The 26,826-nt window shown below is 39.1% G+C and overlaps 1 long non-coding RNA gene across 1 annotated transcript in view; it reads left to right on the top strand.

Moving 5' to 3' along the window:
* The window catches only part of LOC145397695 (uncharacterized), a 340,526-nt gene extending 328,153 nt beyond the window's left edge, over positions 1–12,373 (top strand). Inside the window, exon 3 of the long non-coding RNA XR_013897014.1 lies at positions 12,294–12,373. This is a non-coding gene — a long non-coding RNA (uncharacterized LOC145397695). The remainder of the gene's footprint in view (positions 1–12,293) is intronic.
* The last annotated feature ends 14,453 nt before the right edge of the window (positions 12,374–26,826 follow it).

The following is a 26,826-nucleotide window of genomic DNA, read 5'->3' as shown; positions in this document are numbered from 1 at the left end:
CGTTCATTGCTTTCACTTGCTGTTTGTACATTATTTACACATTATTTACATTTCCACTTGCACTGTTTTACTCACCAGAAAGATCGTAGTCACACTCTATCATTTGTCAGCCCTTTACCTCTTTCCACACGAGGTTTAGTAGGGGGTAGAGGTCACAGGGCCCTTTGCATGGAGCGAAAAAGCAGCAGAATTTGACAGGCGTGAATCCGATGTACTCTCACCTTGAAAGACGACAGTAAACCGATACTGGTGACCTGCCTCTAGGGGGAGAGCAATACTGCCAACATCAGCTTTGTGACACCTGCTAATATATAGCTATGAAATAATTGGCAGGAAATCTAGCCAATACATAATAAATTAGGTAGTTCCAAGTGAATGTAAATATCACTTAGGCTTCTCCCTTCCCTCCCTATATATATTTTTATTACGAGAATAGATTATACGGCATAATTCAAGGGGAAATAAACAGCGAAAATTAGCAAACGAGTGTACGTGAGGTGTTGTCAGGTGATAATTAGCCAATTCCAGGTGTATGGCACTATCACTTACCTTATTTCTTTTTTGTATACATTATTTGGTATAAGAATAGGACATAGGGCTTATTTCAATGGATGAAATCAGTGGAAAATACAAGGGAAGATTTACTTATCGTAGCACAGCTGGGCAGGCGAGAGGAGAGGGTAATGGAGGGGAGGTAGGGAGGGGAGTCAAGAATGTGGAGAAATGGCTAAATTGTCAACAATGGATGAGAGTACAGATGAGATTAGGAGTGCTGACTAGTGTTGGACATTGGCAGTACTGATAGATGTTACAAGCCACCACTTGAAAGCCCGGGCGAGTTCAAAATAACACAGAATCACAAAAGTGACACCCCGCGGTATGATCCCTTGCTCTCAAGCATCACGAAAGTGATGCCCCACGGTTAAGGGGTTAAGGAAGTTATGCATGCGACATTATTTGGCGCAGCTGGAGGTGTGTGCAAAATCTGGTGGAAAACGACTGTGTGGGAGTGGCTGGGGGTTCTCCTCTCTTGCGCCCGTGCATTTTCTAATACAGCGTTTCTTAACCAGGTTTCCCCGGAACCCTACAACAGGGCTCCGCGAGAGGTCACTAGGGGTTCCGGAAGAAATAATGACAGATAGGCTAATCATATGTAAATACATTTTTTAGTCATATTTGTGTTTAATTTCATATTTGTAATTTTACTATACACGTACTGCATATTCTTGGAAAATTATTGGGTATTATCTTAAAGTCTTAACCTGTTATGTCATTTAAAAATATAATAATTATAGGGAATATACTTAGCGACGTCTTTACGGCGCCAGTGAGAAACCGCCTTTAATGGTCAGTAGACAGGAGCTATACGTGACGGATTCATGTATCATCAAGTGACTCACTCAGGTGCAGGATACATTCACGGTCTCCATCATTCCCATATGTACTTCCCGGTGTGCTGATACAGTCTTCTATTCACCCACGTTATTTAGTACATGTTACCTATCATTTAGGGATTTTATATGAATTTTAACAGTTTAAGTATGTTTATTATTTTTTTTGTTGGTTTACAAGAAGTTTGTGTGTGTGTTGGGGGGGGGTTTCTCTCTCTCTCTTCCAAGATTAGTACTTCTGTTTGCCTTAATTTGCTTCAGTTTTATTTGTTTAAGTTTTATTTATTAAGTTATTGTAGTAGTACTAGTAGTTATTATCTGTTTTCGTCTGTTTACACGTGTTATATATGATATTGGTTATTTGTGTTTATTTTTTTTGTGAATGAAAACCTCCGTATGAGGTCTCTTGAACAAGCAGTTTGATTTCAGTTACTTATCTTTACTTGTTTATTAATGTTTTTGCATTGTCATTAAACTTGAGATAAACGTAAGATATTTTTTGCTGAAACCAGTTACCAGAAAAAATATACTATGTTCTCCTTATGAACTTTATACAAGAAAAAGAAAGATATTAATAGTGATATATATATATATATATATATATATATATATATATATATATATATATATATATATATATATATATATATATATATATATATATATATGTGTAGCCTAAGGGTTCCTGGAGACATGGAAATTATTTCAAGGGTTCCATGAAGGTAAAAAGATTGAGAAACGCTGCTCTAATATCACGACTAAACTATGTAATAGATATTACGTATTCCTAGCCATCTGAAGCCATTTCAATAACACAGAAGAATATTTTTGATGCGGTAATATTGATATTTCTTAATGCATCACATTTGCTGAGTTTTTACAGGCATGTCCACAGTCATTTTGCGATTTTTTCTGCGATTCATTACAAATCACAGGATGGCTTTAGGAAACCAAAAATTACATTGCCAGGTGACGCAGACGATTCTCTTCACATTGGTATAGAGAAAAATAAAATTTTTGAAATATGAAATGGTCCTAGAGCCACCCAGGGAGTCCCATCAAACTCCGAAGGTTAACTCACTAACCCCCCTCCTTCAAAGTGAATAGTGTTTAACGAATTTTTGCATGCGATATTTTTTGGCACATCTGGAGGCGTGTGCAAAATTTGGTGAAAAATGACTGTATGGGAGTGGCTGGAGGCTCCCCTGTACCACTCTCATTCTCTCTGATGCCGCAACAATATATATATATATATATATATATATATATATATATATATATATATATATATGTATATATATATATATATATATATATCATCAGCCATTGTAAGACCACTGATGAACAAAGGCCTCCCCCAACCTTCTCCACGAACTCCTTGGCTGAGCCAATCTTTGCCACGTTTTCCCTGCAAATTTCTCTATCTCATCTCTCCATCTCCTGTCTGGCCTTTTTCTGCTACGCTTACCATCTCTTGGTGTCCAGTCAGTCAACCTCTTGTTCCAATAAACAGTTTGGTTCCTCTAGTTCAGGAAGGATCTTTCGTAGTGAAGAATTTAAACAATACTACAAGGTTATAAAAACAGATTTATACATATCTTATTCCAGCGAATACTGGACGATTTTATCCAGCTGATGGACACCCCATCAGTACTTTTTTTCTCTCTCTCTTATTTCTCATAATTATAGGTCAATTTATTCAAGATAGGAGAAATCTTATATGGATGAAGTGTGAAAATACTTCCATCAACTTTCACCACTCTTTTACATAAGTAGAAAAATAGTAATTGCCTTCCGCTTAGTAGACATCGGTTTTAATATTTATACATTATATATATATATATATATATATATATATATATATATATATATATATATATATATATATATATATATATATATATATATACAGTATATATATACAGTATATATAATGTATAAATATATATATATATATAATGTATATATATATATATATATATACATATATATATATATATATATATATATATACATACATATATATATATATATATATATATATATATATATATATATATATATATATATATATATATATATATATATATATATATATATATATATATATATATATATATATAATGTATAAATATTAAATAAGTAGAAAAATAGTAATTGCCTTCCGCTTAGTAGACATCGGTTTTAATATTTATACATTATATATATATATATATATATATATATATATATATATATATATATATATATATATATATATATATATAATGTATAAATATTAAAACCGATGTCTACTAAGCGGAAGGCAATTACTATTTTTCTACTTATGTAAAAGAGTGGTGAAAGTTGATGGAAGTATTTTCACACTTCATCCATATAAGATTTCTCCTATCTTGAATAAATTGACCTATAATTATGAGAAATAAAAGAGAGAAAAAAAAAGTACTGGTGGGGTGTCCATCAGCTGGATAAAATCGTCCAGTATTCGCTGGAATAAGATATGTATAAATCTGTTTTTATAACCTTGTAGTATTGTTTAAATTCTTCACTACGAAAGATCCTTCCTGAACTAGAGGAACCAAACTGTTTATTGGAGGAGCTTTGGATGGTCTCGGTCTATAAACAAGAAGAAGGCCCTAAGACGACCGGGAATATATAAGTATAATTTCATATTCACAAAGAATCTTAAGATGTTAAATTGTCTTACGAATCTTTGTTAATATCGCACAAATCTCTGAGACCATCGCCTAGTGTTTACAGGGATGATTGCTGGAGCCGCCCTGGGGGTTCCACTCTGGTCCAGTTTTCACCTAGTTACTAGTGACTGGTTAAAATGAGTGATTCAGAGACTAATGCAATTGCTGGCCGACCCCTTCGGCTGGTGAGGTCCAACAGTAAGATCGTCTGATATACAATAAATAAACAAATATAGCAAAGATGCTGATGGAGATTATTTCAAATTCGTTCACTGTGAACGGTCCTACCTTGATAAAAGTATAATCGTTAGGTGACAGCAGGAAGAAAATTAAGATGTCTCTGTAGTGGAGATTAACAGCTTCTGTATGTAACAAACATTGATCATTTCAATATAATGATTCCTTGTTTTATATTATTCAGGCAAACACTAGACAGTTTTATCAGGCTAATGGGGCCGATCGTAATGGAGACGTTATTAAAAGCTGTATACAATTCTCCTGGATCAACAGTCACAAAGCTATGTTAAGTCACCAGGAGATACCCGGTATAAAATAGCCCCTCTGAGGGATAATAAAATCGTCTGGTGTTAGCAAGAATAAACAGATGAATTCATGGCACTGGAGGGATTGATAGTGATTACTTTTCTCTATTAAGTTAGAATGGTCATTCTTGAGCTAGCTGAGGCAAATGTCTCTCTAAAGTTGACTAAAAACCGTGTGCTGTTCCTGAAAATAAGCTATATAAGATGTCACCGCACTAATGACGTTATGCCAATGAATCAGGAGACTTTTTTTTTTTTTTAATATAATCTTATTCTCTAACAACATTATTCATCAAAGGAAAGATTTTCTGAGTTGGAGGAAACAGGTCTGGCTATAACCTTCATTAAACCCATTATTGCTAGAGGTCTTATTTAATTTGAAAGAAAATCATGTAGAAGGAATGAAAATAGTGTTAAGAAACCTCCTAAGCCCCCAACAATACGGCTTAAAACTGGAACAGCCTTTTACTCTGACTTTTTTGGCTCCTTCAGAACTAAGACGTTTTCTAACTGATATTTTTCTCGTACTACCGACAGACAACTGATCATTTGCGAGTTTTGACCTTTAATGAAGTTGGAAATATCGCCCCTTGATGATTTTCGCAGATCTAGGATAAATTGCATTTAAATGAAATACTATAAATATAGCGCAAAAATATTTCTGATATATTATCAAGTACCAGCAGAATAATGTTATGCTTCTGTTTAGCTGTAAGTAAGGAAAAGCTCAATCGCTGTGAAAAAATGGACGATTTTCATACTTTTCTTATTTACAGCTAAGCCGAAGTATAATATTGTTCATCATGTACTTGACGTAATATCAATGCTATTTTCATATAATAGTTTTATCTATTCATTAAGTATTTGGTATAATTTCAAAGCAATTTCCGCACGATACCTTTCTGTTTAAACCAGATTTGTGTTAATGCTACGAAATTTATTATTGTCAATATTTTCAGCTTCCCTGCAGCACAAAACTCGCAAGAGGCCAATCGTAGTTGGCTTTCAAGAGGCATTTGGTAAAGAGGGGTTAGAAGTAATTTTCATTAACTCCTTTTATCCCAGGACGTCGTTCAGGCTCTACGAGTATTCTGGGCTTGCTACCTCTAGACCATTTTATTCGATTTAAACATGTAACAGTTACGCGAGTGCAAGTAATCTCCAAGCCGTCTTATACTACAACGTCACTTATAATCTAGTGTTGTGACCACCTGCTAGTTCTACTGAGCATAGGTGGAACGTTTGGTAACAACAGATTTAGTAGCAATCTCCATGAATCCTTTCATACCGAGACATTGCTTATAATCTAGGCCAGACAATTCAGTTAATCTTGAGAGATCTTCAATATTAATGGGGTTCATATGGCTTACTACCAAGCGCCACGTTAAGCACCCTTTATAAACAACAATAATACAGCCACTATTTCTGCCGACTACAGTCTGTGGACGATTTACCGAAATCCCTGTAAATCATGAAATTGCTTTTTTTAAAATTCCCAGTTTCACAACTTTTAGTTTCGCCAAATAAATCATGTGTGTAGCTTTAAATCACGGCAAAACAACATCATGGAACAATTATCTGCAATAACATTCCACTGTGCATTTTGCTGGTAGGGATGAGTACGAAGCGTTACGTTCACAACATCGTGGGCTAGCCCATGATGTTAACTTGACCAAAAATTTTCATATTTATCCTAATATTTACTGAAGGAATATATTGTAAGCTACAAGTGGGAATGGAAATAATTGCACGCGCGCACACACACACACACACACACACACACACACACACACACACACACACACACACACACACACACACACACACACACGCGCGCGCGTGCAATCAACAACAGGAAATCTTTTAAAAATCACTTTCATAGTGGAGGATGTCAGTTGAATTCTTCGTTACATTTCTTTGGAAAGCTGGGATTCCAAGGGGTTGCTTTGGTCTCACGAGCGAATATATACCTAAAAGCAAAATTCATTGAATGTTTCTACTACCTGCTAAAGAATCTCTTCTCTCTCTCACATAACCTTTGAAAACCATAGCGGACCGACTGGTGTCGGGCCAATCATTTCTCAGCTGAAAGTAAACATTGTTTCGCTACGCTCACTCGCTCGTAATAAATACATGCGTTTGCTTTTGACTCTCATGAAAATAACCCCAGGCCAAACAGTCCGAGTGGTACATTGTAACTGAATTCGCCCTGCCTTGTAACCGTGCTTGAAGCGAAATAGAACATGTGCCTTTATTAAGGTAACATTTGGCCATCTGGTGGTTCCAAACCTGTCATATGAAATTCCGTACCTGCCATTTTATACTGTAGACGAAAAAAAGCATTCTATCTATCTATCTATCTATAGCCCGACGCCCTAATCGCGCAAAAGGTGGCCGCAGACAAAACGCCTTCAAGTCGCTGTCACCCACCATTTGACTACCCTCCCCCCAACTCACCCCCCTTCCCTCATATACCTCTTAACTCCATCCCTCCACCTCATCCTCGGTCTACCCCTCCCTCTCCCTCCCTCCACCTCACCTACAAACACCCTCATAGTCAGTCTCTCGTTCTCCATTCTCTCCACATGTCCGAACCACCTCAGTGTATTTCTCCTAATCTTCTCAATCACAACCACATCCACCCCACAACATTCCTTCACCTCTTCATTCGTCAACCTGTCCCTTCATGTCACTCCACATGCTCCTCTCAAGTAACTCATTTCTACTGCTCTCACTCTTGACTTGTTCCCCTCTTGTAGGGTCCACGTCTTGCTTCCATACGTCATGGAAGGGATCACAATACTATCATGCATGACTTCTTAACTTCCATACTCACCTCCCTATTCCTCATCACTTCTTTCAGTGAACCAACAACCTTCCTTCCCTGCTGTACCCTTTCACGCACTTCATCCCCCAAAGTTCCATCCTTACTCATCACACTACCGGACAAAAATGAAAATACGACAAATGTGTTTTGAGATACAAGGCCAAGGTAAATGCATAAGTTTGAGGATGCTTGACCTAAAAATAAAGTGAGGCCGAGGCAATTAGCGTTGATAAGAACAAAAAAATAAATTCCCCTGGAAAGTGTAACAAGCAACTTTGCCCTATCAGTGGACGCAATGGTCTCCATTCTGTTGACAGTATTACACACGCGCGCGCGCGCTCGTGCATGCGTCCGTGCGTGTGTGTGTGTGTGTGTGTGTGTGTGTGTGTGTGTGTGTGTGTGTGTGTGTGTGTGTGTGTGTGTGTGTGTGTGAAGCGTTAGGCTAATGCAGCAGAACCGCGTTTTGAAGACTTGAATGTCAACTGAATGATAAGGAAACGAATGTATGAACCATTTTTCATAAGGATCTCTGATCGTGGGTCTGCTGCTTTTGAGTTTTCCTGTTTTTGTTCTGGCAGTAGTGGGCTACAAGGTTTTGGTGATGATGGACGTGTGTGTGTGTGTGTGTGTGTGTGTGTGTGTGAATCGTTAGGCTAATGCAGCAGAACCGAGTTTGATTCTGTTCTGGCAGTAGTAGGCTATGAGGTTTTGGTGATGATGGACATGTTGGTGATGATAATGGTTATGATAAAATGATAATGCAGAGACAGTGATAATGTTAACTTTCTCCAACTACACCAACAGCCAGTTTGTCAGGTGTAGATCCACTGTATACGGAAAAATATGAGGCGTTGACGAGGAGCCTACCCATGGTGTTGCTGCTGTGTAACCTTGGTGGAGCAAACCGGCTATGGTGTCCACCCAAGAGCCAAATTCATATTTCCTTGCACCTCGCCGCGCATATGAACCTTCCTCCGACTCTGACGAGGTGCTTTCTACCACGAATGGGTGCCGGCTCCATGCACGGCGAATGTACTGTACTGTACATGTAGGATGCCCTCACAGAAGCAGTTGCTTATCTGCGGTCAACAGGTCTGCTTGACAAGATATTCCGTGGTTAAGCAACAGTATCAACAACAAGAAGTAAGAAGATGATTAACGGTCTTATTGTTGGGAGATTTCGCAGCATCTTTTCCTAAGTGAGAATCGCCCAAAAGTCTGACGTCTTATGAGGAAAATAAGTTTAGGGTCAAGGTCACACCACAATGTGAGCTTAAACATTTTTATCCCATGTAGACTAAATTTGTGGAAGGGTTGAGTTTAAAAGAAGAATAAAGACATTAGATACTGAGATCATTCAAAGGTCAAGATCCAAGAAAAAGGTCAAAAGTCGACGGCACTGGGCAAAGTCAATCGAAATAGTACTTATATCGGTATAAGGGTGAAAAGTCAGGCAGGAATGATGTAATGTGATTTTGATAGTACTCTGTTGAAGGTCACAGTCACAGGACAAGATCAAGTACTCAGCGCTGAGAAGTTGCTGGGCGTGACTGTGGCACTCTCTGAGTGCTCTTCTTTTTCATTTGGTAAATAATTAGGAGTTACAACAATTTACTTCTAACCTGTTAATGGTCATCACATTGTGACAGAGAATAAAGATGTTTAATTCGTAATATTCTTTCAGAGCTGAATCACATGATGGTTTTTAGGTACCCTAACTTCATTTTGTGGTGTTGTTTAACGTCCTGGAGTAATTTGAAATATGACGAATTTAGTAAAGATTTTTTTTCATCACGCTTGAAATTATATTTAAGCAATATGATTCCCTAGACCTGGCGACTGATCGTATACATGTGACATAATTGACCTACATGTCTAATAATGATAACAGAAACGTCCATGATGTTGGAAACATTTCACCCTGAACCTCAAGATATGTTTTGATATCAATTATCCTCTGCATATAACCCTATATTGTTTTTTTTTTTTTTCCCCTCAAGAGTACATCACCCAGCTATAATGGATGGCTCCAGTCAACTCCTCTCCCTAGCCCCCACTTCCTTCTCCTTCGGGTACATATATTCTGTTCTATGTATCATTTTTCCATCTTATCTTATCGAAAAACGAAAAGTCCAGGTTAGGTTTGTTATCTTTGTATCACTTTAGGTTAGTGTGTTAGTTAGGCTAATCTGTTAGATGTGGTTTGGTATGGTGAGGTTAGGTTAGGTTGTTAAAACATAAAAAAGAAAAAAAGAACAACTGGAAGACTAATCATTCTGGAGAATAAATGGTATATGGAACTGAAATCTTCCTCTGAGTGTAGGACCACCACTATCGAGGGTAATGACTCCCTCGTTCTCCATACACTGCACGTATTCAAACACTGTATAATTCCTTCGCCAGCACAAAGAAGAAACGAGGGTGCCACCATCCCAGTCAAACTGAAAATGCAATACAGGGCAAAATTTCGGGAATGCCACGCAATTTCTGGTCTGTGTAACACCAAAATTCCAAACCATATGAAAAAAGATGTAAGCTTCAGGTCATAGTACTTTGACAAAGACAAGATGAACGGAAACAAATGTGTCTACATGTTAGTGGGCACCGATGTTCTCAATCAGACATGGTCATCCTGTGGCCCGGGTGCTTCTTCCCTGTACCCCTCGAAACCTTTTTGTATTTACATGAATTTTCGCCTGTACCTCAGATAAGATTTGTACAGCGGAACGTCTTTTGGTTTTGACGTACCAACTTTGGTATTCTTAACAATCAAAAGTACTTTTTTGACCAACATTCACTAAATCTGGCACTGAATCGGTGTTTATAATGTTAAACTGACTGAAAATATCATCAATGCGTCTTTATTGGTTCATATCTTCTTGTGCATTTCTGTTATTTGTGGAAACATTCATCATTAGCTTTAGAATGAATCGAGTCGCTTTACGACAGTAAATATTCCATTAAGGTTTGACCAGATTGTCAGGGGCATCCACACCCAATTCTCATAACATACATCATACTGGCTGAAGTGGAACACACGCACACATACACACACACACAAATATATATATATATATATATATATATATATATATATATATATATATATATATATATATATATATATATATATATATATATTAGGGTTAAGCATTACTTTAGTTTTACTCTGGTTCATCTTTAGCCGTACTTTGATACTTTCTCTGTTTAGGTCATTTAACATATCTTGCAATGTATCTGCCTTTTTGGATATTAGGGCGAAGTCATCTGCAAATTTTAAGTGGTTTAGGTTTTTTCCATCTATGTTTATCCCTTTGTTCTCTCAGCCTAGCTATCTGAAAACACTTTCTAGGCATGCTGCAAATAAGTTTGGCGAAATTGTCTCTCCCCGACGCAAGCCCTTCTCAGTTTTAATTTCGTCCAAGTCTTTATGTAATTTAACTATATATATATATATATATATATATATATATATATATATATATATATATATATATATATATATATATATATATACATATTATGTGAAGAAGGAACCAAAGGCCGCGAGCACGCAATTATTGTTCCTTCCAAGAGAAAAACAAAATACAAGAGAGAGTCAAATTCAAGATCCGATAATTTCGAGATACCTGGACACACTGCGTTTGAAAGACTGGAGATCATAGGAAGCAGGAAACACAGACAAAGGGAGACAGTTCCAGAGCTGACCTGTTGTATAAATGAAGGACTGGGAGTGTTAAACTCTTGCATTAGAGAGTTGGACAGAAAAGGGATGAGAGTTTGCTGCCAGACGGGTGCTACGCGCCCGTCGTAAAGGTGGAGGAATGCATGCAGACAGTTCAGAGGAGCAGTGACCATTGAAGTAGCGATAGAAAAGAGATAAAGATGCAACAGTGCGACGAAGAGACAGAGGTTGAAAGGAGTCAGTAAGAGAAGGAGAGTTAATGAGACGAAAGGCCTTTGACTCCACTCTATTGAGAAGAGATGTATATGAAGAGCCTCTCCCCCCCTCAATATATACGGTATATATATATATATAGATAGATAGATAGATAAAGATAGATAGATAGATAGATAGATAGATATAGATAGATAGATATAGATATAGATATCTATAGGTACATAGATAGATAGATATAGATACATACAGATATAGATAGATAGATACTGTAGATAGATAGATATAGATAGATAGATAGATAGATAAAGACAGATAAATTGACAGATATAGGTAGACACATATAAATTTCTTTGTATATGAATTATGGGTAAACAGTTGCCAATCAGTCATGTACCTTTTGATAATTGATCAGTCAGCGATGATATTCCTTTCACGATGCCAGGATGACATTTCATTTGCAGTGCATTACATTGCAAAGAAATATGATCACCAGTACAACTCATATTATTTTGTGTCACTCAGTATTATTTGTAAATATATTGATTATACTATTACTAAAATAGCAGTCAATTTATATTAGCATGCATGTGTTTGATAATAAAGAAATTTAATATAATTCCAAAAGGGAAGTGTCCCGGCAATCGATACCAAAACTGTAATTTGGCTTGCTGACTCGGAAAGATAGCCCAAACACGTTCTCAACTATCTGACTTATTGCACATTAAAGAAATCAAAGTTAACGTTCTTCAGATAATACTAAACATTAGTTTAAGTTCATTAATAACACTTGAATAATTATACTTGTACCCTTAAACCTTGAATTACTCTGTTTAAGCCTTTGTCCCTTCAGTCAGCATAAATATGATAAAGAAACCAACCTATGAATAGGTGTGTCCTGGAACTTGGTGTACTACAAGGCCTCTCTTCTCGTTGCAGATGTTGGGGTGGCACACAGATACCGTAGGGGCGGAGAGGTTACCCTTGACACCAGCCTATTTCTTAAGGGTAAGGAGTGAATTACCGTCCTTGGGTGTGGATACGTGTTGGCTGGGTCAGTGTTCTTTATTTTTATGCAGAAAGAAAAAGCCAAGGACTTAAAGCCTGCATAAGCACGTCCCTTTAAAACTGTGAAACATTAGCAAGAGTCAGTCTAAAGATTCACTCAGTTCAAGAAGTTTGAACACTGTGAAAAGTTAACGTTTTAAATAGAGGAACAAAGAAATAACTGGTGGCTTTCAGAGCTGACCTGTTGTATAAAATTACTAAGAATACCAGTATATTGCTGGATCAGAAAGTTGGCAACGCTTTGACAAAAATTATTCCCAATATAATTGTCTGTGGGGAAAAAATACCATGAACAGTTAATTTACGAAAGCGTCGCCAACTTGGGCAGTACATATTATTGTAAAATTCATTCACGCTGTTTTGTTATTCGCTCATTACTCGTTTCGGCAACTTGCTTCATTTTCCCATTCATTTCTTATGGAGTTGTTTTCCTTAACTGATGGTATTATCACAAGAACTGCCTAATTATTGCTCTTATTATGTTGTCCTTACTTGCACATGTAAATATCTTGCTGAACGTTACTATAATTATACATTTTGTTTAATTGCTGCTATAGCTGTTGTCCTTTACTGTTGCTATAATTTCATATTCTGCTCAATTATTATTATTATCGGAAAAATAAGTTTACAGCCAGTTAAGCAAGTTTCACGAAACTATAATGGCTATAAACCCTCAGACTGCGCCGAGTACGGTACTATTTTTCCTTATTTCCTCCAGTAACCAACTCCACGATTTCTCTTGCCACTTATCTGGTGTCGTATTTTTACATCTGCGCTCGTGGAATGAAAGTGTTTTGACTGTGTGTGTGTGTGTGTGTGTGTGTGTGTGTGTGTGTGTGTGTGTGTGTGTGTGTGTGCTAACACAATAACTCATATCCGAATTTACCAAACTTTGTTGATGGGTTAAAGGATTACGCAAGTAAAGTTTTTTTTTCTCTCTCTCTCTCTCTCTCTCTCTCTCTCTCTCTCTCTGTTGGTAGAAGTGATTCCTACAGACAGATCAAACGATGACGTACCAATATCAGCTTATAGGGTTTTCATTCAGCCTGCATCAAACTTGGAGGAAAAACAGAGTAAGATAATAATTCAGTGTTTCAGTTTTGAAAACAAAGAGTCTCTCTCTCTCTCTCTCTCTCTCTCTCTCTCTCTCTCTCTCTCTCTCTCTCTCTCTCATTTTACGGCAACATGCCAAAGATGAAGGTCACAGGAAAAGGACAACTTATGTTTTTCATTCAATTTGGACCGAACGTTCTTGGAATCATTGAGGATAAAAGAAGAATCAAATTAATCGATTTTGAGATCAATCAGTCAAAGGCCAACATCACAGGGAAAAGTCAACGGTCACAGAGGAAAGTCATCTGAAACAGGTTTGATCTGATTTTAAACCTTTTAGAACGGTCGACAGGAACAAAGTGATTCAGTTTTCAGAACATTCAGTTAAAGGTCAAGGTCACAGTGTGCGTTCAAAGTTCTACCCATCTGTCTATGCGTAAAAAAGCTAACTATATCAATGTTGATCCGATTTGAATCAAATTTGATGAATGAGTTGGTAATCACCCTAGAGCAGAGGTTCTTAACCTGGGGTCCATGGACCCCTTGGGGGTCCATGGATGGGATTCAGGGGGTCCGTGAAGGTCAGAATAATTGAGAACAATTTAGCGATATTGCATGATGACGTTTGGCATCATTAGCTGCCCTCCCCCCCAAAAGAAGAAAAAAATCAAAGTCTTGAAGAATTCTGATGTTCGTTGACACAAGCCTACCCTCATCTGGCAAAGCAAGCTATCGGTGCTCTGATTCCGTTTGCTATTACATACCTTTGCGAGTCAGGGTTTTCAGCGCTTGCTTGTATCAAAACGAAAAGTCGAAAACAACTGGATGTCAACGATGACATGTGTGTTGCCTTATCAAAGACCACAATTTCATCTTCTTATTGAAGCCAAACAACAACAACAACCCTCTCATTGAAATGAACTTTTGAGCAGAATTAAATTTTTTTTTTTTTTTTTTTTTTTTTTGCTCAAGTTGGATGTATTTCATTTTTTCGAGTGGCCATTAGTTTTTGCATGAAAAAGAGTGAGAAACATAATTCCTTGTAAAGACTGTTTTATACTTTGTGATACACTGCGTGAGGTAGTTTTCAATAAAATAAAGTATATTCATGGCATGCAAAACGCTATGTTTGTGCTTATGTGCAGTTTTGTAGGGAAGGGGTTCATAGCTTTCACCCGAGTCTCGTAGGGGTCCGTGACTCAAAAAAGGTTAAGAACCACTGGCCTAAAGCTTGATCTATTTTTTTGAAAACAGTAGGTCAAAGGTCTTGATCACAAGACACGGTCAGCTTAAGCAGTTTTTATCTGATAATGAGATATCTTTCTGGATGGATTCTGGTTACAACAAGGATAAAGAGCTTCGATTTGATGAACAATCAGCCAAAAGTCAAAGTTACAGGGATATGTTGAAGGTCAAAATCATTGGACAGAGTCAACTCAGAGTTTCGCTCTGTAATGAATTTGGTTCTTGAATGGTTAAATAAGAAACAAGAATGAAGTAAATCGATTTGTACAGCAATCAGTCGATGGTCAGGTTCACAGGGAAAATTCTCACATTCAGCCTATAGACACGGGAGTAGAAGGAAAGCGTACAGTACAGCAATAGACATAACAGTCCTTTCGGGGCCGTTTCCTAAAAGAAAGAGTATGCTTATGATATCTGATTCTATGAGCTGAAGATAAGAATAGCAAAGCGAGAAGGCCTCCCCCGCCCACCAAACACTCCAGCCCAGACAGGCAGAAAAACGTAAAAGAACCACAACTCAGCACAGAAGAATAATTGTCTGAAAATTTCATAAGAATGATTAATATACATATATATATATATATATATATATATATATATATATATATATATATATATATATATATATATATATAATCATCATCCGTTGAGGTCCACTGCAGGACCGGCCTATCCCTACCGAAGCAGGAACGAAACAGCCAATGTATCTCTACCTATGGTCAGACTGAAATATGAAGTCCGTTTGGGTGGAGCCCGAGAGGGGATTTCCCTCTCTACAGCTCTGTCGCATCAACCCCAGTACCTATCTCTCTCTCTGTCATATGTCAGCTTTTACTTTTTGAAATTGTATATTAAATATTCTGTAATTATTAAATATATTAAATAAGGCTATATAGTGCTATGAATGTGTCGTTTTTTAGGATAATAGCAATGATTTGTATAAATTCCACACCACGTGACAACGTCGCTTACCGACGTTGCCAGAGGTCAAGGACACCCACCTCAGACTGCAGGTGACCGGTCATTTCCTCCCTGACTTTTACCTCAGTGGTGGTGTGGAAAAAAAGTCAAAACAATATAGAAGAAAACACAACTTATAAATATATAAAAACTTTCTCAATCAACAGAGAGAGAGAGAGAGAGAGAGGAGGTTTGGCAGAGCTGTAGAGAGGGAAATCCCCACGCGGGCCCCACCCAAACGGACTTCATATTTGATTCTGACCATAGTGGCTTAGGCTGTGTGGTAGAGACTGTATGTAGGGTGAGAAGTGCTTGTGAGTGTGATTGTAGTGTTGTAGTGGCTTTGGATGTGTGTGTAGTCTGTGAACCAAGTGTAATCGGCCCGCCTTAAGCCGATTGGGTGCAAGCATACTAGTATGCGACACTGGTTCAACCACAGCACCCCTTGTGTCCGCCAAAGTAGCAAGTGGCTTGGTGAACGCTTCCCAAAGTTTTTACAACTTTGGCGGGAGGCGAACCCGCGCTCACCAGCGTGCGAAACGCACACCCTACCACTGTACCACAGGCTCATATATATATATATATATATATATATATATATATATATATATATATATATATATATATCCCACGCTAACTGAATATGTAAGGGAAAATTAACAGTATTTCTGGATTACTCCTTCTATCTTCTCCACAGTCTACAGGAAAGGTAAATTCAGTAAACCAGACTAATCATTCAGCCATGAGCCATGTAACTGAGTATTCAAGGCTAGATACTTATCCAATCAACTTCTAAACATTATTATAATTCTACCACATTTGTAGGCAATTTGTTCGAATTTGAGGACAACTTGATAGATTTTTTTTTTTTTCATTAGACTGGAAATGTTTACCGATGATATTATAGCCATTACTTCCAGTGTAAATTGACTGGTTTCTTATGAAGTACTTGTCTTCCAGCATAATGTCATTTCCCTAAAATATGTTCTATACTTAAATCCCATCGTAATATGAGCTTTGACAAGAAAAATAACTTCAGCTCTTTTTAACCCAGTTTGTTCCTTAATCTGGGTATCATTTTTGTAACTCTCTGTTCCACTCTCTCTATTTTCTCAACATCTTTCTTATAATAAGGTGACCAAAACTAAACACAATACTATAAATAAGGCCATACTAAGGAACTGTACAAGGTGAGAATGATAGTCTTCTATCTGAATAAAAAATTTCTGTCTATAAATCTGACTGGTTTATTACATTTTTATTGCGTCCCTGCACTATTGCCTTGATTTCAATTCATTTTTATATTATTATTCTTAAATTAATTTCCTGATTCACAATCTGGAATTGAATACCATTGATAATGTACTGTACGTAAATTTTTCATTTTTACTCCTAGAATTCAAAACACTGAATTTGTCTATATTTAAACCCATATGTCACGCTTGAGCCCAGTCAATTAATTGATCTACATCTCTTTGAGTCATTATTCTTGGTTCAGGCGTATCCGCTCTATTACCGATTTTTGTAGTGTCAACAAATTTGGAGATTTTGCAGCACAAATCTTTACTAGTAATGCCGGTATAAAATAAGAACAGAACAGGGACCAAAACTGAACCATGTGGCACTATGCTGTTGCACTCTACTTGTTACAGTCATCTGGTACGATTCTTTCCCATAAAGTACAACTCTCTGTTTACATCCTGTAAGCCAATTTTCAATAATTTTTTTGCTTGGTCTCTGATACCATCGGATTTAAGTTATTCTACAACACCCTTATGGAGAAAAGCCTTCTGGAAATCAAGACATTTAGTTTCATCATGCGTATAATATTGAAAAAGTCAAGGAGAATTGTAAGACGTGACTGCTTGTTCCGGATTTCATGTTGTGAGTCGTTAATGAGATTATATCCCTCAAAATTCTTGACTGTTTCGTCTCTAAGATGGTTTCCAATAACTTGCATGCTACTGATTCTAAGCTAATTGGGTATTAATTTCGAGGCTGTGATTCATTGCTCCCCCCCCCCTTTTTTTTTTATACTGGCACTGTTACATTCACTAGCTTCCAGTCATGTGGTTCAGCGCCACTTCCTGGTGCTGTGCTGAATATTTTAGCCAAAGATTTCAATATTTCATTTTTCACTTGCTTCAAGACTCTTGGACACATTCGATCTGGTGTTGGTGTTTTGCTGATGTTAAGCTAATTCATTGCAAATAGAACATCTCACTGATCACAGTGTCACTGATTGCTCTATCATCATATATATGTACTGAGGAAACTTGAGACAACAAACATGGATATTCTGCTGTTGATGTTGACACAAAGAAAGTAAGAATTTTGGCCATCTCAGCTTCATTATTTTTTCTGCTCACCAGTTTATGGGTGCGGGTGGTCCTTCCTCTTGTTTTAGTGAGTTTTTGCTGTCTTCAAATGATGATCTTTACAGTAGCTCACGGAAGACGTTTCGATCACGTGGGTATAGATATCGCAATAATAAACATCCCCACTACTCAGTATCTTTTAAAAGTTGAATAAACTTGTTTGAATTTGACAAAGATAAAATACAGGTATCCGTCATGGGATTAACTGCTGTTCTCATCCCCGCTACATTCTCCTTAGTCCCTTCAGTACGATAGATCTAAGCTTAATAAAATGTGACGATAGCAGTAACTAAATAATAAGACATCAGCTAAAAGGGTTACTTCCTGGCCTAGTTAATAATGAGTCACGTTGCTTGATTTCTTAATTACCACGCACTTCACTTAACCCATTAGTGTCCATGGTTCCCGTTTGAAGGAAGGTGTGAAGGAAGAGTACTAACTCTACTGCCCTTCGCCTAGCGGCTCATAGTCGCAAAGCTCATGGGTCCGTTACCCTGACGTCCCCCTTTTATTAACTTTTGAAAATGTCTAGTTTCGTCCTACTTTGGGGAAAATGGGCACAAATTGGTTAACTAGTCCAGAATCATGAACGACACAGAACTGATAAGGCAATAGGTGGTTATGAGAGAGAGAGAGAGAGAGAGAGAGAGAGAGAGAGAGTTTATGAGTGATGGGGGGGAACTGAACCCAGTTCATTCTGCAATACCACTCACTCTTTTAAAGAACTAGCAGTATGTTCATCTACTGTTTGTCTACCGTAATCTGTTTATCTGTTTGTTTATCTACCAGTATATATCTACTTATCTGTTTAGCATGGACTTATTTTGTTTATTGGTTAACACAGATAACGCATTCTTGTTGCCCCACCCACAGAGGTGGCCAAATATAGGACTTGTCCCTTAATGTGTCACCCCCTCCCCCTCTCCCTCGCTCGCTCACTCATGCAGTCACTGAGCAGCTGTACTTACTGTAGGATGGAGTCCAGACCTTACATGAGGAGTGCTAGGAAATCGAAATATTGGACATTGGTATACCTCCTCCTGGGCCAGGTTTTAGTCAGGGTAGAACCACAGAGTCCCCATGGAAGTCTCACCCAGAATCTTTGGGCACATCCATTTTTTTTTTTTTTTTAAATGTACAAACACGAATCTTTTGCACAGTTATAGAGCTTTGCTCCTGCCACATAAGCGTGGAGAAAACCTCGAGGACCCCCCCCCCCCAAGAGGCCTGACCCTGGTGGTCTTATTCAAAGTCTTTGTGCACGGCCAAAGTTTTTAACTAAGCATAAAATTTTTCATACTAATAGATGTTCACCCCAGCCGTGTTTTGGAAAGGGTGGTAACACCGGGGATCACACCTCATGCGAGTGGGAGCGGCCCCCGTTGGTCCCAGCAGAGTCGTTATGCAAGGCCATAGTTTTTAACCTTGGAACACAAACTTTTGCTTATTGGTAGGTGTTTACCCCGGTCACGGTTTTAGTAGTGGCATCCCCGATGATCTACCCTCACGGGCAGGGGAGAAGGGGCGGCTGCTAGGGGAAAAATGGTATAATATTTTACCAACAAACATGAAACTGTGCACAGACGATTATCAATATTAGGGCCATGTTTTAGGCTTAGTGAAGCCCCCAAAGGCCACCTCCCCCCTCCCCGGTGGGGGGAGGGGAAGGTAATGACTCCTGGAAGTACGGGCCAAGACTTTCATACGCGATCATGGATTTGAACGTTGGAAAAAAAAAAAATGTGCGTAATGGTAAACTTTCATCTCGGCCACGTGTTAGGTAGAATGGAGCTCCAGTTAGACAACCCCTCTGAGGGACTGACCCCAGAGTGGAGACACCGTAAATTTTACGCGGGCACACGATATATTGGACAGTAGTAGACATTCAGCCGGATCTGGTGTTCGCCTCTCCGCCACCCTCGTAAATAATTCTTTCTTTCCCTTTTCAGTATTACAAAAATGGGTGCAGCTATCAAAGGTGACTTTGTCTTTTTAACTTAGATTTGGCTTCTCGTAGTTTAAAAGTTAATGTTCCTACTAATCATCACGCAGCAAAAATCGTAATAATTTTATTTATGCCATGACTACAAGAATTAATTCAGTTGAAGGATGGCTCTCGTAGTCTTAATATCCTTTGTAGGACATAGGAAATCTCTAATATTATACTACTACACTATTGTACTACGGTACACCACTACACTACACAAGCACACTACACTACATTGCCCTACCGCTACCACATAATTACACTCCTACTGCAGCTACACAATACTACGGAACTAGACTCCTACTGCAACTGTGCTTCAGTACTACACATTACACTACTGTACACAATTAAGCTACACAACAACACTGCACAATAACACATTAGCATAACACTCCTCTTACAAATACACTACAGAGCTACGAAAGTATACAGTACCACACGATAGCACTTCACTCCTACTACAACTACACTACACCACTACAAAAGTACACTACACTGCTACACAACTAAGGTACAACAGAAATCTAACACACTACCGCAGTGCTCGGCTTTATTTCTCCTGCCGCCAAGTGAATTCAATCTAGGAGTAGTTCTTGGCGAGTTGCAAACAGTTTTCGTTGTTCTTTCAGGACGTAAGACACCTATTTAATTTTGGCAACTTCCTGATATATCTTCTCAGCTTATGAGTGTACTCATTTCCTCGGGGACTACTACATTGACAGCGAATCGAATTACGAACTTATTATATTCTAACTCTCCCAGGCTGACATTGGCTCCCAGTCCCCATAACTCACTCTCAGCTGAATAAAATTGACTGGCGTTAGCTGGAACAAGTTATTAGACGTGGCCCGAATTAGAGGGGGGAGGCGTCGATGGTGCCAGTATTAACCACCCTAGTCCCCCATTGCTCACACGAGGTTGTATAAAATAATCTGCTATTAGCTGGAATGAATTCCTAACTCTGTCACGACCAGCACAGGGTTACCTAGCTAAAAGTTCTCAGTAGCAAAATATAAATATTAACAGCCTTAACCCTTTGATCCGATGGCTTACTGATTACTTCATTCTTGCTATTTCCATACTATTCCCCCCCCACCTTTTTTTTTTTTTTAGAGAGAGAGAGAGAGAGAGAGAGAGAGAGAGAGAGAGAGAATCTTTGGTACTAAAGGGATTCATGAGGAGTTTGCCTAACCCATTCAGTCCAAAAGCTTTCCATAAAGCTGCATATACTTTCTCGAGTTGAAGGCGTTAAGGTTTACTAACTTGACGCTTCATTTTGGCAAACTGTAGAGGATGTTTGACAGCCGAGGACTTGCCGTAGAGAAAGAGTTAACGAAAAATGTACAGGGTAGAATTAGGTGTTTTTGCATTTTATTTAAGCTTTTTCCATAAGAATTTGCTCGGGCCTCGGACAGACTTTTCAAATAGGCTGCAGGTGGTTAAATATACAGGTAATATACTTTAACTTATCTCTACGAACGTCAGTCTCGTAAACTTGGCAAAATTGATAGGAAGCAGAAAGAATAAAGTAAAGAATATGTCACCGGCATTTCATATTGTATTACTGCTACCATCAAACGACTTTATTAACCAGTGGAGTGACTTTTCGAACAGGAAGTGTTATGTGTAGCCTTCATTAACCTCCTCCATACCAGGGGTCTGACCAGAATTTAAAATATTAATCAGGTGATAGCAACACACACACAGACACACACACACAGACACAGACAGACAGACAGACAGACACACACACACACACACACACACACACACACACACACACACACACACACACACACACACACACACACACACACACACACACACACACACACACACACACACACACACACACACACACACACATACTGACTTAGAGCTGTCATTCTACTACAGCCGACAGCTGGTATACTCACTAAGATATGTTTCTCAGTCTTTAGTGCTAACATGTATGACTGTGCAGACCTATTCTGGAACTGCAAACTTTGGCACACATATGGAATGTCAAGTCAAGGTTTGGTGGGAAAATTCTGTTTTAGTTGTGTCTCTGACGCCTACGTTCTCTGGCCAGGTCTCGAGCATCTTCGAGATGAATAGTTCCTTTGCTGCAGAGGGCTAGCCATTGTTTTCTGTCACAGGCATTGGTATCAAGATCTTTAGGTATGATGTTGCATTTTCTTCAGGGTTGTACTTATATGATGTTTATATCTCTTGCTCTCTCCCCTTGGGTTGCGACGTGCTGCAAGGAGGTGGCCATGCAGAACCTGGCGAGGAAGGAGGTGCTCAGGCATGCAAAATACATGTCCGAATCATTTAAACTGCTTTTTAGCCAGCATGATTTCTATGCTTGTTGACTTTGCCTGCTGGAGAACTTGTGAGTGAGGAACTTTATCCTCCCATGTGAGTCCTGGGGCGCACTGTAAGCATCGAATGTGAAAAGACAAGCTGTTTGATGTGACGCTGGTAAGTAGTCCAGGATTCAGCACTAAGAGGGTGGTTTGGCATACAGCTGTGTATTCTGATACCTTCGTCTCGATTCTCAAGTTGATATATTCAAAGTCTCTGGTTCTGAAATGCCCAAAAGAAGCTGAGAAATGGTTGATTTGTGAGAGGACTTTTGCATCAATGTTATGTTTATCTGTGAACACTAATCCAAAGCAGGGAAAATTCTCCACCAGTTTTACATTTCCGCCATTGATCTGAAATGCAAGAGGCTCTACTGTGTTGTTTCTCTGAGATATTGTTTATGTTTTATTGACACTTATTTGAAGCTTCATTGCATGATATATGTTGGATGTGATGGTAAGAGACTGTTGTAGGGCTACTCGGGTATGTGCAAAGACAGCACAGTTATCAGCATATTGCAGCTCTAGGAAATGAGCAATTTCAGTCTTTGATTGTGGTAGAAGATGTCAGAAATTAAATAGGATACCAGTTGGTTTGGATGGAACTGGATTTTAATTCCATCATCAGGGTTCACTTGTTGGTGACTTAACAGGGCGACTACAGTGAGTAAGATGTTCAAAATGACAATAGTCTAGACACATTCTTGCTGTACAGCCACATCCACTTTGAAAAGTTCGGATTTGCTCCCACCTATGGGCACACAAGCATTCATGTTGTCATGCAGGCTCTTTAGGATTGTAAGAAAATTGTTTGGAACTACACATTTTGAAAGGGCATTCCATAAATGATCTCTGTTCACAGCATCAAATTAATGCTTTTGCATGATCGATGAATGCAATAAACAAGTACAAGTCACAGTTCTAGTCATGGCATTTCTCTTGTATCTATCAGGCAACAAAGATCATATCACAGTCACTTCATTTCTTCCGAAATACACATTGTGTTCTGGAAGTGTTGACTCAGTCAAATATTTTGTCAGTCTGGATAACAGTATCTTGGCTAGTACTTTACTAGATTCACAAGGACGGAGATGCCTCTGCTGTTGTCGTTATTTGAGAGGTCCTCTTTCTTTTTGTAGATGGTTACAATATCAGAAGCTTGCCATTCAGATGGAATTTTTTCTTCGTCTCAGATAGTCAGTATGAGATTATGTAGGTGCTGGTGGAGTAACTTGCCACCCTCTTTGGTCTGTTCAGCTGGGATGCCATGAGGGACAAGGTTTTTGTTGGTTTTTAGAGGTCGAATGGCGTGAATACTAGTAGTTTCTGCAGGTGTAGGTGGGGTATCGAGATCTACTGTTCGAGGGGTATTTTGGATGTTATCAAGGATAGTGTGCTCCACTGGGTTTCCTTTATCCAGTAAAGTGTTGAAGTGTTGCACCCATCTTTCCAGGATTGTTTGACTATCTTCCAGGACATCTGCTTCTGCTGATTGAACAGGATTTATGTTTTGCTTGTTTGGCCCATAATGGACTTGTGGAATCCATGTTGGCCATTAATATCAGTCAGTCTTTGCAGCATTTTTGCTTGCTTAGTTCGCCATTTATTCTTCATGTCACGCACTTTCCTTAGGTTCACTTCTGAGATTCTGGAATTCAGTTTTTAGGGTTCAGGAGCTAGAATCAGCCAACCAGTTGTCATGTGCTCTGTTCTTCATGGCAAGGTCATGTATGCCCTCAGTATTTTCATCAAATCAATCCATATGGCAGCTAATGGAGAAGCCTAGTGTGTCACCTGCCGTACTTCGGGGCAGTGTCTCAGTGATTAGCCACTACATAGTAAGGTTTATTGCACTGTTGTTTGATACTACAGTTTAGTTTCTTGATGAGTGATATGTGGAGCATTTGTGGGCATATGACAAACTGCAGTTTGGTAACTGTAAGGCTATGATCTATTGAGCACTCAGCACCTCTCAAACCTCGGGTTATAAAAACTTCTCATTGATCTCGCTGCCTTTGCAATGACACACTTAATGAGGTGGCAATGTCTAGATCGTGGTTGCATCCATGTGGTCTTGGGATTATCCTTTAGTTGAAAAATGGGGTTGGTGATGACCAGAGTATGTTCTCAGCAAAGGAAAGCAGTCTAAAGCCATTGTTGTGCATGTTATCAACACCACAGCAGCCTATACTGCCTTGTCAGAGGTGATCATCTTTTTCTGCCCTGCCATTAAAATCTCCAGGATCAGTTTGGCATTAAATGGTATTGACTGAATGGTTCATTCAAAGGATCATAAAATGAATCTCTGACTGTGTCCTCAGATTAAGTATTGGGGCATAGGCACTGATGAGTGTTGCTTACTGGCCTTTAGAGAGTGGTATACGCGAAGACATCAGCCTCCTTGATTTACCCATACGTGTTTCTTGAACATTCCTTAGAAGGTTGTTTCTGAGGACTAAGTCATTACCATGGTATCGTCTTACATTGTCTGGGTACCACCTCCAGAAATAGGTAAACCCTTCTCAGTCTATATGGTTGCCTCTCCTGAGAGGCGAATCTCAGACAAGGCAGCAATGTCAGTTTTACATCTTTTCAGTTCATGGGCAATAAGAGCAGTACTACAGTGTGGTCGTGTGTCGTGGTCAGTATCAAGCACGGTTTGTATATTCCAGGCAGCAAGAATCAGTTTTTTTTTTTTTTTTTTTTTTTTTTTTTTTACCATAACGTGGGATGCTTTTACAGACAAGATTATCTGCCCAGTTGGTGCAGAGCAGCAAATATTTAGGTTACCTTTTCCAAACTCCTCTACGTCAAGGGTAAGTAGTTGGGCATCCGTTTCAAGCTGTCTAGTCATATTAGATGTTGCCAAAGGCAAGACCTGCTTCTATGCCATCATGCCAGCAACCACTGAGCAAATACCGCCTATGTGCAGGACTCGAGCTAGTGACTTCCAGCCACATCGATGACTTGTGAGTGTTACCCAGTCTTGTTGCCATGGTCTTTTGTTTTGGTGAAAGATGAAATGATAGATGAGTAGAGCCTTGGGCTTGCACAATAAATGGATTTGGTGTGATGGTGAGGGTGCACAGTCCTTACCACCACATAATTTGGTCCTTCTCAGCCTGTGATGGAAGCATGAATATTTACAATGACCATCTACTGAGAAGGGTTGCAGGATTCTGCCGGGAGCTCTGTTGAGCTCACGGATTTTTCGTTTGGGACTTGATCCTGTAGCCTTAACTCATGCAAGGGCAATCCAAATGTCAGTGGACCTTGGAACACTTATTCTCACCCCTCACTGATGGCCCATCCAGCATGGATAACCCTGTCGTCCTGCCGAGTCCTGGGGGAATCTACTACTGCTAGTAGGACCCATCAGATTTACAGGGCTCGCAAGCCCCCCACCACAAAGTTGTTTCCCGTGGGGACACACACACACACACACACACACACACACACACACACACACACACACACACACACACACACACACACACACACACACACACACTGGATTCAAGGAGTTAAACTTAATCCCTGAAGCAAAAAAAAAAAAATAGCACTGGTAATAATGAGGTGACACGAAAATGAGATTGGAATGTAAATTGCACACTATTAGCAAAGCAGCAGCTAATGTACTGTGTGTCACACACACACACACACACACACACACACACACACACACACACACACACACACACACACACACACACACACACACACACACACACAGAGTGAAGTGATGCTCTTGGGAATAAACTGAAGGTTGGCGGAAAGATAACTGACAGCGGTGGTGGAGGTTTGAAACACATATAAATATAGGGATAAGCCTATTGGGAGGTTGTTTGGTAGACCTAGGGGGTGGGGTAAATGGAGATGTGGCGAGATGTGAAGAAGGGGGACCTTGGTGTGGCTAGTTGAGGGTGTGGTTGGGGGTTTGGTAGAGATTGAAGGGGTGGCCTATACAGTACTGCTAGGGGAAGTGAAGGAAGGGAGGAGGGGTTTTCATTGGTAGTAGTGATGGCAGGGTTACTAGGTCCAACTGGAAGGTGGTGGTGGTAATGACAGAAGAAACAAAAGCCTTTATGAACACTCAATTGGCAGACCGTAATCTTTGAGTTCATCCTTGGTAAGGTAGCCAGACCTATTAAGTCGGTGTCACAAGTGCAGGTTTACTGGCAAATTTTTCATACATAACTCGATCTTGCCAGCATCGTTTTGGGGTTACTGGCGACGTATTGAGGCAACTGTGATTACGACGGTTCAGGTGTCACAATTTCTTTAAAACTTGACTAGAACGTCAGGAAACCAATTCCTACAGGAAAGTACCCAAAATAATGGTACGTTTGGAACCACTATATGACTGCTCTCTGTTTCAGCATTACTGAAGTATGGTTACATGATAAGTCACGTTTGATACCCACATCCACCCCTGT

The sequence above is a fragment of the Coenobita brevimanus genome, chromosome 5 (assembly GCF_032717465.1).
Source record: "Coenobita brevimanus isolate Jiangsu-jjx chromosome 5, ASM3271746v2, whole genome shotgun sequence".
Lineage (NCBI taxonomy): Eukaryota > Metazoa > Arthropoda > Malacostraca > Decapoda > Coenobitidae > Coenobita > Coenobita brevimanus.
The sequence above is the reverse complement of the archived record's forward strand: the minus strand, read 5'-3'. Positions and strand labels throughout refer to the sequence as shown.